At 60.8% G+C, this 16,230-nt stretch overlaps 1 pseudogene; it reads left to right on the top strand.

The window, feature by feature from the left end:
* LOC137450035 (hydrocephalus-inducing protein homolog) overlaps positions 1-16,230 on the top strand; it is a 67,300-nt pseudogene that overhangs the window by 37,335 nt on the left and 13,735 nt on the right.

The following is a 16,230-nucleotide window of genomic DNA, read 5'->3' as shown; positions in this document are numbered from 1 at the left end:
CTGCTCCAGAGGGCTTTTGTCCAGCTTGCTTCGGCACTCCCTGTGGGCAGGCAAATCCCTGGAGCTCTGAGAAGTTCCTGGCTTGTCCATCTGTGTCTGGCATAGCTTTGAAGGCAGTGTCTGGGCAGGTGAGGGTGCTGGAGCTGGTAGCTCTGGAGAGAAGGTGCTGCCCAAGAGAGCTGGAGGTGTCCCAGGCACTGAGCAGTGAGACAAGAGGACTCCATCACCCCCTCGAGAAGAGCAGGATGGGATCCTCTTTCAGAGCCAAGCCCATGCCCTGGGAAGGACCTTGGCTAAGCAGCCCCTGTCTTTCCCTGCCTCAGCTGGACACTGGGCTGCAGATGCAGCTGGAGGACATCCTGCTCAAGGAGCACATCCTGGAGCAGCAGGAAGCTGTGGCCTGCAGTGCCCCAGAGGAAGCTGCCTTTAGGCTGCAGGCTCGCCGCAGGCTTCTCAAGTGAGTAGAGACCTCCACAGCCACCTGCAGGTGCTCTGGGGGTGACAGCCAGCAGTGCAGCCCTGCTGCTGAGAGCTGCTGGGCTCTGCAGAGCTGGGCACAGCTGTGGGCAGCACAAAGGCTTTGCTCCTGAGAGCTGTGCCGTGCTGCCTGGGAGCAGCTGAGTGTCCTCACTTCCCTGAGCTTTGGGGGTGCTCAGCTGCCCACAGATGCTGGGCTCTCTTCATGGAGCCAGTGCAGAGCATCAGGCCCTTCCAGACAGCACAGACAGCATTCCTGCTGAGCAGCTCTGAAAGAAGCAGCTCAGAACTGGCCTCCTTTTTTTCCCACCAGACCACACTTGGCCCCAGAGCAGCTTGGCAAAGTCTCAGCTGGGGGCTTGGGGGCTGGGGGGACTGCAGGGCTCTCCTAGGTCGCTTGGTCCTTCCTTCTGCTGCTTCATGCTGAGGAGCAGCTGCAGCAGGCTCCAGCCCAGGCAGAAGATGCTCTGCAGAACAGTGGGATGGCTCTGGACAGGACCTGCCCATGGGTCTTGCAGGTGTTGGTGGCTGTGGTCCCTGGGGCTCTGGGGACAGAGCTGGGTGAAGGTTTCCTGGGGCTCAAATCTGACAAGGCCCTGAAGCAGTTCCAGGCTTGGGCTGCAGGCCAGGCTCAGCAGTTGCACTGAGAGCAGTGGAGCTGCAGGGGGCTTCTCTGCAGTGGCACAGGAGGTGTGGGCAGTGTCCCTTGGGAACCAGCTGTGTTTGAAGGTGCCCCTGGGAGCTGCTAGAACCTGGGCCCTGCCTCCCCTGGCACCGGCCAGAGTCTTGTCCCCGGCTGCTCAGGTGTTGGGTGTCAGCAGCTTGAGCTGAGTTTTCCCAGTGGATTTGCACCTCCCATCCTGTGGCAACGTGGCCAGGCTGTGGGTTCAGGAGTGCCCTCCCTCCTCCCTGCAGAGCTGAGCTGCCTGAGCACATCCTGGACTTTGGCTGCGTGGCTCTGGGTGGCATCCACAGGCGCAGCGTGAAGGTCACCAACCCGGGGCACTTCCCTGTGTCCTTCCAAGTCTGTGGGCAGCTCCTGCGTGGCACAGGTAGGCAGTGCTGGGGACCCTTCCTGTGGCCTGCCTGGGACAGCTCAGCCTGAGCCCCTGGCCATGGGGAGTTCTCTTGGAGCACTTGTTTGTAAAGCTTTGTCCTCCTTGGGACCTGCTGCTTTAGAGCCTGAGCTCTCCTGGCCAGCAGTGCCCAGGGGCCTGGCCTGCCTGTGGCTGCCCTAAGTCTGCCCTGCAGGGGCTGGGTGGGTGAGCACCTTGGGCACCTCTCAGCACCTTCTGCACTTGGCTGCCAGCAGCAGCAGCTGAGCTTCTCTGTGCACTCGCTGGCCTTGTGTTGCAAGGAGCTGGAGCCTTGGTGGTGCTGAGCTGCTTGGTGTGAGGCTCACGAGGTCCTGGGGCTTGTGTTCAGCCTCCCCTGGGGGTATCCCAACAGCTTCTGGCATCAGCCCTGAGGCAAGGCTGCAGCACCACCAATCGCTGCCTTGCTGTGCAGAAAGGGTGCTCAGAGGTCTCCTCCCAGCTGCTTGTAGGGAGCACCATGGCATGGGAGTTCTTTGAAGAGCTCTGAGTGTCCTTCCCTGCACTTGCTGGAGCTCCTCAGCTGCAATGTTTTCCTTTCCCCTGTGGCTCCTGGGCTCTGGCTGTGCAAAGCTTTTGCCAAGGGAGAAGGAGCAGCAGCTTTTCTGGAGGTGCAAAAGATCCTTCCCAGAGCTGCTAGCCAGGACACTTAAGGTGCTTGTGAGCCATCTCATGTCCCCTGTGCCTCAGCTGCTTCCTTTCCATCTGTTGAAGGCTTCAGCGTGGACCTGGGGCTCGTGAAGCAGCTGCCCTGCTCCCAGAGCAGAACCTTCACTGTGTGCTTGGAGCCCCAAAGTGCCACCCTGCCGCAGGGCGAGGTGGAGGCACTGCTGCCCATCAAGGTGCCCTCTGCTTCCCCCCCTCCCTGTGCCCACACTGCCTTTTGGGGCAGCTGGCAGGCTGGGATCTCACCTGGATGCTCTGTCCCTCACTAGGTTGCAGGAGGACCCACATGTCGTGTCCTCCTCCGTGCCAAGGTGGCTGTGCCCTCCCTCAGCCTCTCCAGGGCCAGGCTGGAGTTCTCTGCTGTCCAGTGTGGGCAGTGCCAGGAAGAGACCATCCGGCTCTACAATCAGCTCCCACTGCCCTGTCAGTGGTTCCTCAGCAGGGAGGAGCCTGCTCAGAAGGTAAAGCACAGACAGGGTGTGACTTGGAGCCTCTTGGCTGCCTTTCTTTCTCCTCTCTTGTCCTCTCTGCTCCTCTGGCTGCTCGAACGCTTGGGCTCCAGCTGGGCTGAGGAGGCTTTGGAGGGTGCAGAGCAAAGCTGCAGCCCCTGGGCCTGTTCACCAGCTGGTGCTTCACTTTCTGCCATCTTCACCCCTTGCTCCTCTTCTGAGGAGCACCCTCCCCAGCTGCCTCTCCTGCCTCCACATTTTGCCACCAGTTCTAGGCCAGTGCTGGCCACATCTGGTTTGGATGTGTGCTCCTACCCCACGAGTGCCAGCACTGCAGGCAGCCAGCTGTGTCCTGCCAGAGCAAGGAGACCTCACCCCCCTGGTTTTGTGCTCAGGTGGACAAAGCTTTGCCAGCCAGCAGGCGTCAGAAGCTGCTGCAGGAGCTGAAGGCCAAGGCCTCTGTCTTTGAGGTGCTTCCCTCAGCTGGAGTCCTGGACCCTGGGCAGTGGTGCAACCTGCAAGTTAGATTTTCCCCCGTGGAAGAGGTGAGCTGGGTGGATGTCAGCCCCAGGAGGTCTGGCAGGGCAGTGTGGGAAGGAGAGCCCAGGCAGGGAGCAGGAACTGAGCTCTTCCTCGACATGCAGCTTTCTGCAAGCTCAGCTTCCCCTGCTGGAGCCTCTGCAGAGGGGGCTTGGAGAGCCAAACACTGAGCAGAGGACACTCCCCTCCCTCCTGTCTGGCTCCTCTGCCCCTCTTCTTCGGCTGCTCTTTGCCCAACACAGCAGTGCCAGGGCACTGGGCAGGATAACCCTGTGGATCTTTCTGCTAAGCACTGCACTGTCCCAGGGAGGGCTCCAGGGATGGGCATCTCCCACCTCTTTGGGCAGCCTGGGCCAGAGGCTCAGCATTCAGCTTCCAAAACATCTCCTTTCCTTGGGGTCTGCATCTCCCTTTTTCAGTTCCAAACCATCCCTCCTTGTCCTCTTTTCTGTTCTCCATTCCCCTCAGAGGTGCTGCTACCATCCCTGGCCTTGGGGCATGGGGTGAATTTGAGGCCCTGCCACCTGGCACTTCATGGAGGAGCTTCTGCACTTTTCTCTTTTCAGAAGCCCTACCTGAGCCAGCTGAAGATCAACATTTGCCAGAGCAGCCAGCACCTCCAGCTGCTGGTCTCGGGCAGTGGGCTGGAGCCACGCCTGGAGTTCCAGCCTGAAGTGCTGGAGCTGGGGCCAGTGCTGCCATCCAGCCCCGGGGCACAGGGCACAGTGGTGGTGAAGAACCCTTGTGAGTTCCCCATCGAGTTTTACTCCTTGGAGTTTGACCAGCAGTACCTTGCTGAGGAGCAGGTAAGAGACAAAGTCTGGTCCCCAAGGCCACGTTCCTGGAGCTTCAGGGCACTGCAGCATTCCCAGCCTCGTGCCAGGGAGCTGGAGACAGAAGCCAGGGCAAAGCCTGGTGGTGTTGCAGGGTTAGCTCCTCTGCTGGCAGGCTGTGGAGGGGCTTGGCTAGTCCCTGGTGTTGGGAGGGAGGCCCGAGGGAGAAGATGGCTTGGCTGGGGAGCTGCTCCTGTGCTGGAGCTCCTGTGCTGGAGCTCCAGCAGTGCCTCCCACGAGTGGTTTCCCTTTCCCATGCACAGATCCTGCGGCAGCTGCAAGACTACGACTGCCGCAGGACCTTGCTGCTGCCTCCACGTGCCCCAGGGGAGCAGCTGCCTCCAGAGCTGCTAGAGGGCTGTCAGGGCCAGAAGAGGCTGCAGGATGAGCAGGCCAGGTCCAGTCCTCAAGACCCAACAGCCCAGGACAAGGCTGAAGGTTTGACGTTGGTTGTCTCGAGTGGAGGCTCAGCAGGGAGCCCAGCCCCCTTCCCCTGAGCTCTCCTCACTCCCTAGCTTGGTGGAGCAGGTCCAGGGTGACACTTGTGACAGCCATGAGAGCAAGCAAAGCAAGCTTCTGTCTGCCCTGTCTGGGGAAGAACTCAAAATGTCCCCTTGCAGGAGGGCCAGGGCCAAGGCAGAGGTCTGGGAGTTTTCCTCAGCTTCCCCAAAGGAACATCTTTGCCCCGGGAGCTGCTGGGGTCAGGCTGATGGTGAAGCTGTCCTGGGCAGCTCAGCGCCTTTGCTCTCCTCCCTGGCACTGCAAGCTGAGGTGCTCTGGGTGACCTCCTAAGGGCTGTTCTGGTGAATTCAGAGCCAAGCCACATCTACTGCAGTGACATTTCTAAAGCACCCAGGTGGAGCCTCTCCCTTGGGGCTCTGTCAGATGCCCCTTTCTGCCTGTGCCCTCCTTACTCAGCAGGACCTGGGACCAAGCTCCCATGAGGACCATGTAGACAGTTGATGGAAGGAGATTTCTCTCAGTCCTTTTAGGTGTTGCTGCATGCTCTGCTTTCCTCTTGCTGCCACCCCATTTACTTAGGGGCATGTTCAGCAGCATCAAGGGCAGAGCCTGATCTGCACAAGCTGAAAGGAAGTCCATGGATGTGACATTGGTTTGAGCAGAGTCTCCTCTGCCAGGATCTGAGGGGCTGGAGGGGATGGTGAGGATCACAGGTAGGCAGGAGGCTGACTCCTCTACCCATTTCTGCACAGCTGAGCATCAGCCAAGCTCCACCAGCATCAAGGAGGCCACAGAAGAACTGGAGGCCAGCCCAGTCCGTAGGGCCCTCGCCCGGTACCTCAGCGTCGCTGAAGGAGCCCCACAGCGCAAAGGGATCGTGCTCATCATCCATGGGGCACCCCTGGCAGGTACCTGAGCTGGAGCTCTTGGCTGTGAGGAGGGGGGAAGCAGGAGAGGCATGTCCTGGTGGAGCACGGTGCTGGGTTGAGCAGTTGAAGCGCTGCAGGGGGAGGCAGAGCTCTGCTGGGGTGGTCCCAGGCCCTCAGCAGCTGGTGCCAGTGGTGTGGCTCATCTGGTGTCCATGCAGCTGGGCTCTGGTTCCCCCCAGGAGGGTGACCATGTGCCCCTTGCTGCATGGCAGCACGGTGCCTGGTGTCCCTGTTGCCTGTGGAGCAGTGCCGAGCCCGGCCCGAGCCCTAAACTGTGCCCAGCTGCTGCCTGAGGCAACGCCAAGCGGCACAGGCCAGGGGATGGTCTGAGTGGTGGTGGCACAGGGCTCAGAGCAGCGCCCCAGGCCCAGGCTTGAAGTGGCTCCCTAAGGGAGGGATGAAGTCCTCCTCTGTTTGGGGAGCTCGCAGAGCCTGTCCCCGGCAAGCCCTGCGGCCGCAGGGGTCCCCAAGCAGCCTCCCTCTCTCTGCAGGCAAGACGTCGGCAGCGGCCGCCCTGGCCAAGCACTACGGCGCCGCCTGCCTGTCCCTGGACGCTGTGGTGAGCGAGGCCGTGGCGGCCGGGAGCAGCGCGGCAGGGCGGCGAGCCCGGGAGCTGTGCAGCGCCGCCGGCAGCCAGCAGAGCCTCCAGCAGGCACAGGATGGCCGTAAGGAGACAGGCTGGGCCCGGAGCAGCGCTGCTGCAGCCCCCGGGGCTGCCTGCTTCTGCTGGCTCCAGAGCAGTGGCACAGCCCCGGGGGCTCTTGAGGAGCAGGGGTGCAGCACAGAGCAGGGCAGAGCCCTTGCAGAGAGCAGTCCTGGGGACTCAGACGCCAGCCGAAGGGCTCATGCAAGGGCACTCTGCCTGCCCTGCCCTGCCCTTCTCTGCACAGCTTCCTTTGCTAGGGGTGGGGAAGCCCCCAGCATCTTTCTCAGAGCTTTTCCCTTGCCTGCGTGCAATCTCCACCCTGTCCCTCATGGCCATCAGGCAGAACTTCTGCCTGCTTTCAGCAGGCACAGCCCTCTGAAGTGGCTCCTTAGGCATGAGGTGACTGACTTTGTGGCTTCACAAGGCCAAGAGGAAGGGCAGGAGCTCCCAGAGGAGTCTGAGATGAGAGCCATGCTGTAGCTGAGCTCTTTTCTCCCGCGGTTTCCCTGGGGGTGCTGTCAGCTCCTGCAGCTCCTGCACACTGAGTTGTTTTCCACCTGAGTCCAAGCTCTTGGCGGAGCCTTTATGGGGCAGTGGGTAGCCCAGGCTCTGCTGGCTGAGGCTATAGCTTGGCTCTGCTTGGGCTACCTTGGCATTGCTCAGCTTTGAACCTGCCTGGGTCGAAAGCTGGTGGAAGGAAGAAGGGTCTGGGTCCCTGGCAGGGTTGTCTCCCGTGGAGATGGACAGTGGAGGTGGGGCAAGGCATCCAAACCTCTCTGGCTTGTAACTGCAGTGCCAGGTTGGTCTGTCCTGCCACAGGAAGAGGAGAGCAGGGAAGGAGCTGCTTCTGGAGAACAGCGAGTGCAGTGTCCCTGCCAGGGTGCCCACTGGGGTGGAAGGTGCTGGTGTGCTCCTCCCAGCAGCCCCCTGAGCCTTCTGGGCCCTCCGCAGGTGTGAGGGCAGCTGCTGCCCTCTGGCGGCGGCGCAGCACCAAGGCCAGGCCCCAGAGCTCTGTGGACAACGGCAGGCAGCAGCCCCTCAGCTCCCGAGGCCAGCCCAGAGCTGCGGCCGGCAAGGGGCAGGCTTCTGCTGAGAGACAGCTTCCGACGGAGTCCTCAGGCTCCCAGGTGAGGCATGGCCTGCCCTGGCTGATGCCAGGGAACTTTCTGTGAGCTTTGAGCTGTTTTGGTCGGGATAGGACTCCAAGATGATCAAATCCAGCTGCTGACCCAGCACTGCCAGGTCACCACTACACCGTGTCCCTCAGCACCACATCTTTCTGGCTTTTCAGTCCCTCGGGGATGGGGACACCCCCCTGCCCTGGGCAGCTGAAGATCAGGCTAGTCCAGGAGGCCTGGTCAGCTGCTTGTCCTTCCTGTGCTGTGTGCTGGTGCCAGCGCTGGGGGCTGCTGCTCCAGGGCTGTGCTCTGCAGGGTTGTCCCCCGGAGCCGCTGGCCTGCGCTTTCCTTTCAGTCCCTTGCTAGGGAGAGAGCTCAGCTCCAAGGCCAGCAGCTGGGATTGCCCAGGGGGTGCCAAGGGGGTTTATGTTGTGGTGATGTTCAGTGTGGTGCTGTTCAACACTGCAGGGCTCCTCCGGCTCTCCTCTCATCTCTGCCCCTCCTGCGCAGCCCTGGCTGAGCCCCAGCGGCAGCACGGTGGCAGAGCTGGGCCCGGTGAGCTGCGTGCTGCCCGAAGAGCTGCTGGTGGCCATCCTCTCTGAAAGGCTGCAGGTGCGTGGCCAGGGGGCAAAGGACACCTTCCTGCTGGAGAGGCACAACTGGGAGAGCAGGAGGAGTCCTGCTGTTGGAGGGGTCCTGGGCTCCTTGGGGGAAGCTGCAGATGCCAGCAGCTGGCAGGGCCGTGGGGACAGCTCAGAGCTTGGCACAGCTGCTTGGTGACCTTTGTCACTGAGTGGCCCAGAGCTGCAGCATGGCACAGCTGATTTTCTCTTGGCCTTTCTTCACAGCTGAGGGACTGCTCCCAGGGAGTGGTGTTTGATGGCCTGCAGAGCCTCTTTGCAGGCAGCACAGTGTCTGCTCTCCTCTGCCTGCTCAAAGCTGTTGGAAACCAACCTCGCATCTATTTTGTCAACCTGCTGCAGGATTTTGCCTCTTGGCAAGCCAGGCAGGCAGCTGCAGAGGAGCAGGAAGGTGAGAATCCTCATCTCCCTGCCTCCCAAGGCTTCTCTCCAGAGCCCTCAGCCCTGTCCACATGTGTCTGGTTCACCAGCAGAGCTGGTGAGAGGTAGTTTCAGGAAGCCTTCGACTTCCTGCCTTGGTGCAGCTCACTGTTGCTTAGAACACAGCAGAGCTGAGGCTGGGAGACTTCTCTCAGTCTCCAGCACTGAAGCTTGGGCCCAGGTGCAAGCTGCTGGGGCTCAATGTCTGAGCAGCAGCCGGCTATGCACCATGCCTCTGTGCCAGACTGGTGCTGGTTTGGGGGTTCTTTGGAGCTGGGAGCAGGGCTGTGAGCTGCCTGCTGGCTCCTGGCAGGGCTGGGCCAGAGCTGTGGCTCCTCGCAGCTCCCCCAGCACAGCTCTGCTCTGTCTCTCCTCTGGTGCCTGCTGAAGGCCGGCAGCGGGAAGAAGCGGCCAGGAGGGAGGAAGCAGAGCTCTGGGAGCTGGGGGAGGAGGAGTTTGATGCCCTCACGGAAGAGCAGAAAGCTCAGCTGGAGAGCAGGATCCGACAGCTCCAGAGGGAGAGGAGGCAGAGGTCTGTAAGCCTTCTGTGGGGAGCTGCCCAGCACAGTGTCCCTGCAAGGTGTCCCTGCTCTGGGGCCCTTGGTTGGGCTTGGGGAGGTTCCAGAGAAGAGGCCAAAAGTGTCCCTGCCGAGCGGCACAGGGATGCTGCCTTCCCCCTGCCTGGCTGCCAGCAGAGGAGAGACCTTCCTGCAGGGAGCTGAGAACATCTCCTCCTGCTGCTAGTGCTGAGGCCTCGGGCTCAGAGCCTGCTGCAGGCAGCTGGGCTCTGTGCTGGCCTTGCCCTTATGCTTCTGAGGGTCTTTAATTTCATGATGTTAATTCCCATCCCCTTCAGCCCTTCCTCACCTCAGCAGAGGGGCTGTGGTGTGGGTCTGTGTGAGGCACATCTCCCAGGACAGACAGCACAGGTTTCCCACAGTCCCAGCTGGCTTCCAGCAGGAATCCTGTTTGTTCAGAGCCTGTTTTGCAGGAGGGGAGCTGCTGCAGCCTTTGTTTTCTGACTGCTGTGGCTGTCCTCCATAAGGAGCAGGCCATGCCCATGGAGAAGGGCTGGACAAGCTGAGCAGAGTTGGCATCAGTGAGCATCTTGGGTGGGATCAGCAATAGTGTGGTCAGCAGGAGCAGGGAAGGGATTGTCCCCCTGTCCTGGGCACTGGGGAGGCCATAGCTCCACGCCTAGATTCAGTTTTGGAAGGACACTGAAGGGCTGGAGTGTGTCCAGAGAAGGGCAATGAAGGTGGGGAAGGCTCTGGAGAACAGGGCTGGTGAGGAGCAGCTTAGGGAGCTGGCATTGCTTAGCCTGGAGAAGAGGAGGCTGAGGGGAGACCTGCTGGCTCTCTACAGCTCCCTGAAAAGAGGTTGGAGCCAGGGGCAGGGTTTGGTCTCTTTTCCCAAGGACCAAGCGATAGGACAAGAGGAAATGGCCTCAAGCTGCATTGGGGAGGTTTAGGTTGGACATGAGGAAGAGTTTCTTCACCACAAAAGGGTTATCAAGGCCTGGCCAGGCTGCTCAGGGCAGTAGTGGAGTCCCCTGGAGAGACTGCCAAACCCCTGTGGGGGTGGTGCTGAGGAGCATGGGTTAGTGGGCAGCTGGCAGTGCTGGGCTCCTGGTTGGACTTGATGATCTGAAAGATTTCTCCCATCCAAAGGGATTCTGTGAGTCTCTGATTCTGAGCACTGGTGCAGGGAGAACTAGGGGTAAGTGCTTGGTCAGCTGCTTTACTCGGGGAAATCAAGAGAGAGCTTCAGGCATCAGTGTGGAGTGATGGTGGAGCAGCCTTTGGCCGGTGCCTGGGGGGACCTTACTGGAGCAGCAGCAGGATTTAGCCCTTCCAACAGCAAAGCCTCACTGGGGCTGGCCTTGCAGACCCCCTCCCCCCTTTCCTCCCTTGGAATGTTCCCAGCCTCCCCAGCTTGAGGGAGATCCCTGGAGAGGTTGTAAGGGCTCTGCATGGGCTCAGGGTCAGTGGCTGAAGTGCAGGAGCCCAGGGCTCTGGTGGGGACTCTCAGAGCTGTTTTCCTTTTGCCTTGCTGCAGGGCGCTGCAGCGGCTGGCTGAAGAGCTTGAGGAGCAGCAGCAGGAGCTGCAGCACTGGAAGGAGGCAGAGGAGCTGAGGAAGTGGAAGCAGAGCAAGAAAGAGCAGAAAAGGCAGCCTCTGGTCAGGGAGGTGGGTGGCTGTGTGAGCAAGAGCCCTGGGGATCTTCCCGCTGAGCTGCAGCCCTGTTGAGAATGCAGCAGCCCCAGGCCGTGCTGGGCAGCCTGCTCCTGGCTGGGGCTGTGCTGGGAAACAACAGCTGGTGCCTGATGGTGCTGCTGCTTCACCAGGGGCTTTGCCACAGCTCTGGGGGTGAGCTGCTCTTTTGGGATCAGGCTGCCTTGGAGTCCTGGCTCCACACAACTCCAGACATGCCCTGGGAAGTCCTGGGTGGCTTTGGTCCAGCATTCCTCCCCACCCTGCTTGTGCCCTGCAGCTCTGAGCCAGGGCCTGCCTGGGAAGTGGGGTCTGCTCCTGCCTGCCTGGCAGGAGAGAGCAGCAGGACCCAGGTGTTTGTGAGCAGCCAGGCTTCCTAAAGAGTCAGGGGTACTCAGCATCCCCAGAAACGAGCCCCAAGGACTGCTCAGGAGGAAGGAGGGCTCTGGAGTTTCCTGCTGGGCTTGGGGCAGCTCCTATGTTGCTGACTGCTTGTGGGTCTGGCCCTGAGGGCTTTGGTTTCAGTTGAGCTCACCTGGGTACCAGCTGTGTTCTGGCCTGGGACTTGTAGAGCACCTGGCACAGATGATGCCTGGGCTGCTGTTGTAAAGATCATCAGTGTCCTGCAGCATTTGAGTCCTGCTTTGAAATGCTGATGGCTTTCTCCTGCTCCTCCTGCCCAGAGCATCAACACATCCAGCAGCAGCACCAAGCAGCTGAGTGTCAGTGAGCAGGCAGGCAAGAAGGGCTCTGCCAAGGAGGGCCCAGACTCTGCTGCAGCTGGCAAGGAAGATGAGAAGAAGCAGAGCAAGCTTGCCCCGGCAGACACCTGCTCAGAGCTAGAAGCCCAAGAGCAAGGCCAGGCTGACAGCAAGAACTTGGCCCTGAGCTTTAAGGCCTATGAGGCATCACAGAAAGATGTGGCACGTGTTTTGTCATGCTGGGACAGGGTGCAGGGTGTCCTGCTGTCCCCTTCAAAGCAGGAAGCTCAGCAGCAAGCAGAAGATCAGCAGCAGCATTTATCCAGGCCCAGAAGGCAGAAGGCTAAAAAGAAGGAGCGTCAGGAGAGGCAGGAGAAAGAGCTCCTGGAGAAACTGAAGCCTCCTGAGGCCCCCAAGTTGTCTCAGCTGGAAGGGGGAGGTGCAGCAGGGTCAGCCAGTGGCCAAGAAGTCGGCGTGCCCTGCTTGGACATCGAGGTGCTGAGCTCTGCAGATGTGCTGAGCACCATCCTGGAGAGCAGGAAGCTGCCAGGGGCAGAGCAGGTAGGGCCCCACAATGCTCAGGTGCTGAGCCTGCCCCGTGGGGGCCCTGGGGCCTTGTGTCCCAGCGGGTGCCAAGGGCACAGAGCCTTCTCCAGGCTGCTGCTGCTGTCCCTCAGCAGCCTTGTGCTTTGGCTGGGGGCAGAGGGAGTGCTCTCTGTGCAGGCCTCCTGCCTGTCAGCTGCTCTGCCAGTCTGGGGAGAAAGGGGGTGCCAGGGCAGCCCCTGGGCTTTGCTCCCTTCAGCTGAGTCACTTGGGGCAGAGATTCCTCTGCAGGTGCCACCTGTAGTCCTGGCCCTGCTCTGGAGCCTGCTCCCCACCCTGGGCAGAGCAAGGGCTGTGCTCCACCTCAGTCAATCAGAGCTCCCTAACAGCTCAGTGTCTTTCAGGAGGTGTGAGGATAGGGGCCACAGGAGCATGACCAAGGTTTGCTCTTCTGCTTTAGGTCCTGGATGAGCTGGGCCTGGGTCCCTCAGGGCCCCCCATTCCTCCCCCTGCTGTCTACTCTGTGGTTCACTGCCCAGCCAAGCGGGAGGTGCCTGCAGAAGTCCTCCAGCACTTTGTGCTCCTGCCAGCAGCTGCCACGGGGCCAGAAGAGGAGGAGGCTCCTGAAAGTGTTGTGGATGTCCCCACTGTGCCCACAGTGAAGGTGCCAGGACAGGGACCAGGCTGGATGGGGGCAAAGGGGCAGGTGGGATGGAAAAGGGTGAGAGTGGCAGGGCAGTGAAGATGTGACAGGGCCCAAGCCTGCAGAGATCCCTTCTGGCTGTCCAGAAGAAAGAGCTCTGCTTGAAACACAGGGCCAGTGTGAGAGGAGAGGCAAAGCCTCAGCAGCAAACCCTGCTCTGCCCCTCAAACCTTCAGCTGGGAGGTGCAAAGATGGAGAGGAGCTGGCACTGAGTGCTGAAAGCCCTATCCTGGGCTGATCCCCAGCAATGTGGGCAGCAGGTCAAAGGAGAGGCTTTTGCCCCTGTGCTGTGCTCTGCTCTGCTCTGCTGAGAGCTCCCCTGCAGTGCTGGCTCTCAGGGCAGGTCTCAGCTGTCTTTCCCTTTGCTCTCTCCCTTTGGGGTGAAGACCTCAGAGGAGCAGGGCACCCCAGCCAGAGGCCATTGGAGAAGGGAGAAAGGCAGCAGCAGCCAGGAGGCTGTGAGGGGAAAGCAGAGCTCTGGCTGTGGCAGGAGAGATCTCCAGGGACCAGCCACAGGACCCCCCAGCCGTTCCTCTGAGGGGGACCAAAGGCACGTGGACACCCTGCCCCCCCCAGAGAGCTGTGCCAGGTGAGCTGTGAGGGAGGAGGGATCCCTCTGCTTCAGGGCCAGCTTGCCAAGGAGGTTTCCCACCCCAGCTCCACCATGGCTCCTCCTGCTCTCCTTTGCTCCTCAGCAGTGCCTGAAGGTTCCTCTTTCCCTGCCAGGCTCAGCAGCTACCGCTGGGTAGTGCCTGCCCAGGGCCAGGTGGTGCTGCAGGTCCACTTCAGCTCCGCGCTGCTGGGCAGCTTTGAGCAGAGGCTGCACTTGGAGCTGCTGGGCACCAAGCGCCCCTACCAGCTGCACTGCAGGGGCACCTGCCTGTACCCCAGCATCAGCCAGGAGCCACGGTAAGGCTGGCCCCTGGGGCCGTCCCGCTCTGCTGCCCCTGAGCTCAGAGCTGAGACTCTGCCCCTTGTGCCCCTGGGACCTGCCTGAGCCCCCCAGCATCTCTTGCCGTGCTTGGAGCTGGGCAGCGGTGCTGTGCCTCAGCCAGCACTAAGAGTTCAGCCTTTGGGAGCAGGTTTTGTGCTCAGAGAATCTCACAACTCTTCCTTCTCTCTGTGCCAGGGAGGTGTTTCCTCGCTGCAGGCAGAGCAAGGCAGCTGATGCCATCATCTCCAAGCAGTATGTCCTGAGCACGGGGATGTTCCACTTCGGGCCGCTGCTGTGTGCCAAGGCAAGAGACAGGTAGGTGCTGCCCAGCCCCCAGCTGTGCTGCTTGCAGGACCTTGTGCTTCCAGGAACATGCACCCAGGGGCACGATTCAGGGCAGGCCCGGGCAGAGAGCTGGGAGTTTGGTGGCTTGGAAGGAGCACAGCTGTGGCAACTTGAGCACCTAGCAGGCACAGGAGTGCTGGGGGGGATGGAGCTGATCTTCCTGCCCCCTGGGGGCTTTGGTGGCCAGAGCCAGGTGCTGCTTGCGGCCTGAAAGCAGCTTGGGGTCACTTGTCAGCCCCCATCTCAGCTTCAGCAGCTTTGTGCTGTTTGTTTCAAGTTCTGGGAGCTCTGTGGGTCAGCCTGAAGGAGCAAAGGAAGTTTTTCTGCTGAGGGACTGGAAACCCTCCGTGAAATCTGCAGTGTCAGCAAGACTTGATGGTTGGAGCTGCTGTTGGGGGACAAGCACCTGCAGGGCAGGGCAAAGGGGATTTCCATTTTCCTGATCCCCACTGCTGGATAGAGTCTGGCCTTAAAATAATGTCCCTGTAGCTGCTGGCATCTTTCTGGTTTTCACTTCCCTCTTCTTTCAGCATTAGAAATGGAGGTTTGTCTCCAGGGGAGCTCTGGAGAGCTGGTGGCATTCTGACACCCCAGGGAGGTTAAATCAAAAGAGTTTAAAACCCAAAAGAGGATTTGGCCAGGCTGAGGCATTGCCTTTTTTTGACCTTTTCCCACCAACCTCTGTCCCACACCTGAACCAGGAGGTGTTTGTGAACTCTGGGATTCCTCTTGGGAAGGAATCCTTTTGCTTTCCCGCCCTCAGCCTCAGGCTCACCCAGGAGCTGGGCCCAGGCAGTCTCCTGGCTGCTTTGGAAGAGAGAAGCTGAGCTCTTGCCACACTTTCCTGGGAAGCCTGCAGGGAGGGAAAGCCAGCAGAGGAGGGGAGGAATCCAGGTGCCTGCTGTGCTTCTGTTTTGCCAGGCACCTTTGAGGTCCTGGTTTGTAGAAGGCCTCTTGAAGTGGCCTGTGCACACCTCTGGGATGGAGACACCAAGTGTGGGCTGGGCATCCAAGGAAGCAGGGAATGAACACAGGCAGCATGCAAGGTGTCCCTCCCACATGAGCCTTTCTCTCAGGCTGCTTGACAGAGCTCCCCTGCAGCCTTTGCCCTTTCTGTGGCCAGGTCCAAGGCTGTGCTGCAGGATGACAACTGCGAGCAGCTCTCCATCTGCAATGTCAGCCCCTGGGAGGCAGAGGTGCACTTCTCCTTTGAGCGGGGGTGGCAGTGGGGGCACCTTCCTCTTGGAGCCTGCCAGCATGCAGCTGGGACCTAAGGAGAAGCAGGTAGGAGACAGGCAGGTGGGACAGGGAGCAGCAGCAGAGCCCAGGAGCTGCCCCTCCTGCTCACTGAATGTTCTTCTGTGCTTCTCTTTGTGGGGCTGGGGCCAGGAGCTGAGCATCTGGGCATACCCCACTTCACCTGGCCTGGTGGAAGACAGCCTCATCTGCTGCATCAAGGGCAACCCAGAGCCAGTGGTCTTCCACCTGTGCTGCCAAGGGGTGCAGGTGAAGCTGGGGGTCAGCCCCAAGCAGCTGCATTTCAACAGGGTGCTTCTGCACAGGTCAGTCAGGCCAGGGGCACTCTGCTGGGGGTGGCTCTGCTGCAGCTTCCCTTTCCTCAGCTTGGAGGCTGGGCCAGCAGCCCTCTTGCTCCCAGCACTTGCCAGCCTCTTGCTCACCGTTCCTTGCTGGCTGGGATGTCCCATGACAGTCCCCAGCTCTAGCCCCCCAGCAGTGGGTGCCCTGATGCATTTGCTTCTCCTCTGCTGGTGCAGAGAGAGTGGCTCTGGCTCTGGCTCTGCCTGCTGTTGGATCCCCTTCTGCCACCAAGCTCTCCCTAGGGGCCTCCCCTCTCAGGCTTGTGGCAAAGAGCAAAACCTGCAGGGTGGTTTCAGCCCCATGGGGAGGGCTGCTGCCAGCGGCAGGGCTGCCGCTGTGCCCCTCAGCAGCTGGCACTGAGCCTTGGTGTCTCCGCAGCGAGCACAGCAGGAGCCTGCTGCTGCGGAACAGCTGCCCCCTGCCGGTGGCCTGGAGGCTCAGCGGGCTGGAGAGCCTCGGCGAGGGCTTCTCGGTGTCGCAGAGGCAGGGCACGGTCGGGCCCCGCTCGGAGCTGGCCGTGCAGCTGTGCTTCAGGAGCACCAAGGCTCTCGGCGTGGAGAAGAAGATCCGCTTGGAGGTGAGGGCACAGGGCCCTGCCTGGCAGAGCTGGGCAGAGTGCTGTGGGCCCTGGGGGATGGAGGCTGTGTCTGAAGGCAAAGAGGGCCAAAGGATGAGCCCTGAGGAGATTCCTTTGAGCCCCCATTGTCTGGGCCCTTAGCACCAAGGGACCCTCACTGAAGGATGCTGCTTCTGAATACCTCAGTGCTGAGCAAGAGCTGAGGGTGGGGGGCAAGAAGCTGGAGCCAGGCAGTGGTGCCAGCACAGAACAAGGGGGAAGAGGCAGGAACTGGAAGCCAGGAGGCTCCAACATCTTTGGTGTGAGGGTGCTGGAGCCCTGGAGCAGGTTGCCCAGAGAGG

This window comes from Melanerpes formicivorus, unplaced genomic scaffold (genome assembly GCF_026170545.1).
Source record: "Melanerpes formicivorus ecotype bairdi unplaced genomic scaffold, bMelFor1.0.p_v2 SCAF_34, whole genome shotgun sequence".
Lineage (NCBI taxonomy): Eukaryota > Metazoa > Chordata > Aves > Piciformes > Picidae > Melanerpes > Melanerpes formicivorus.
Note: the sequence above shows the minus strand (reverse complement) of the source record. Positions and strands in the feature narration are given on the sequence as shown.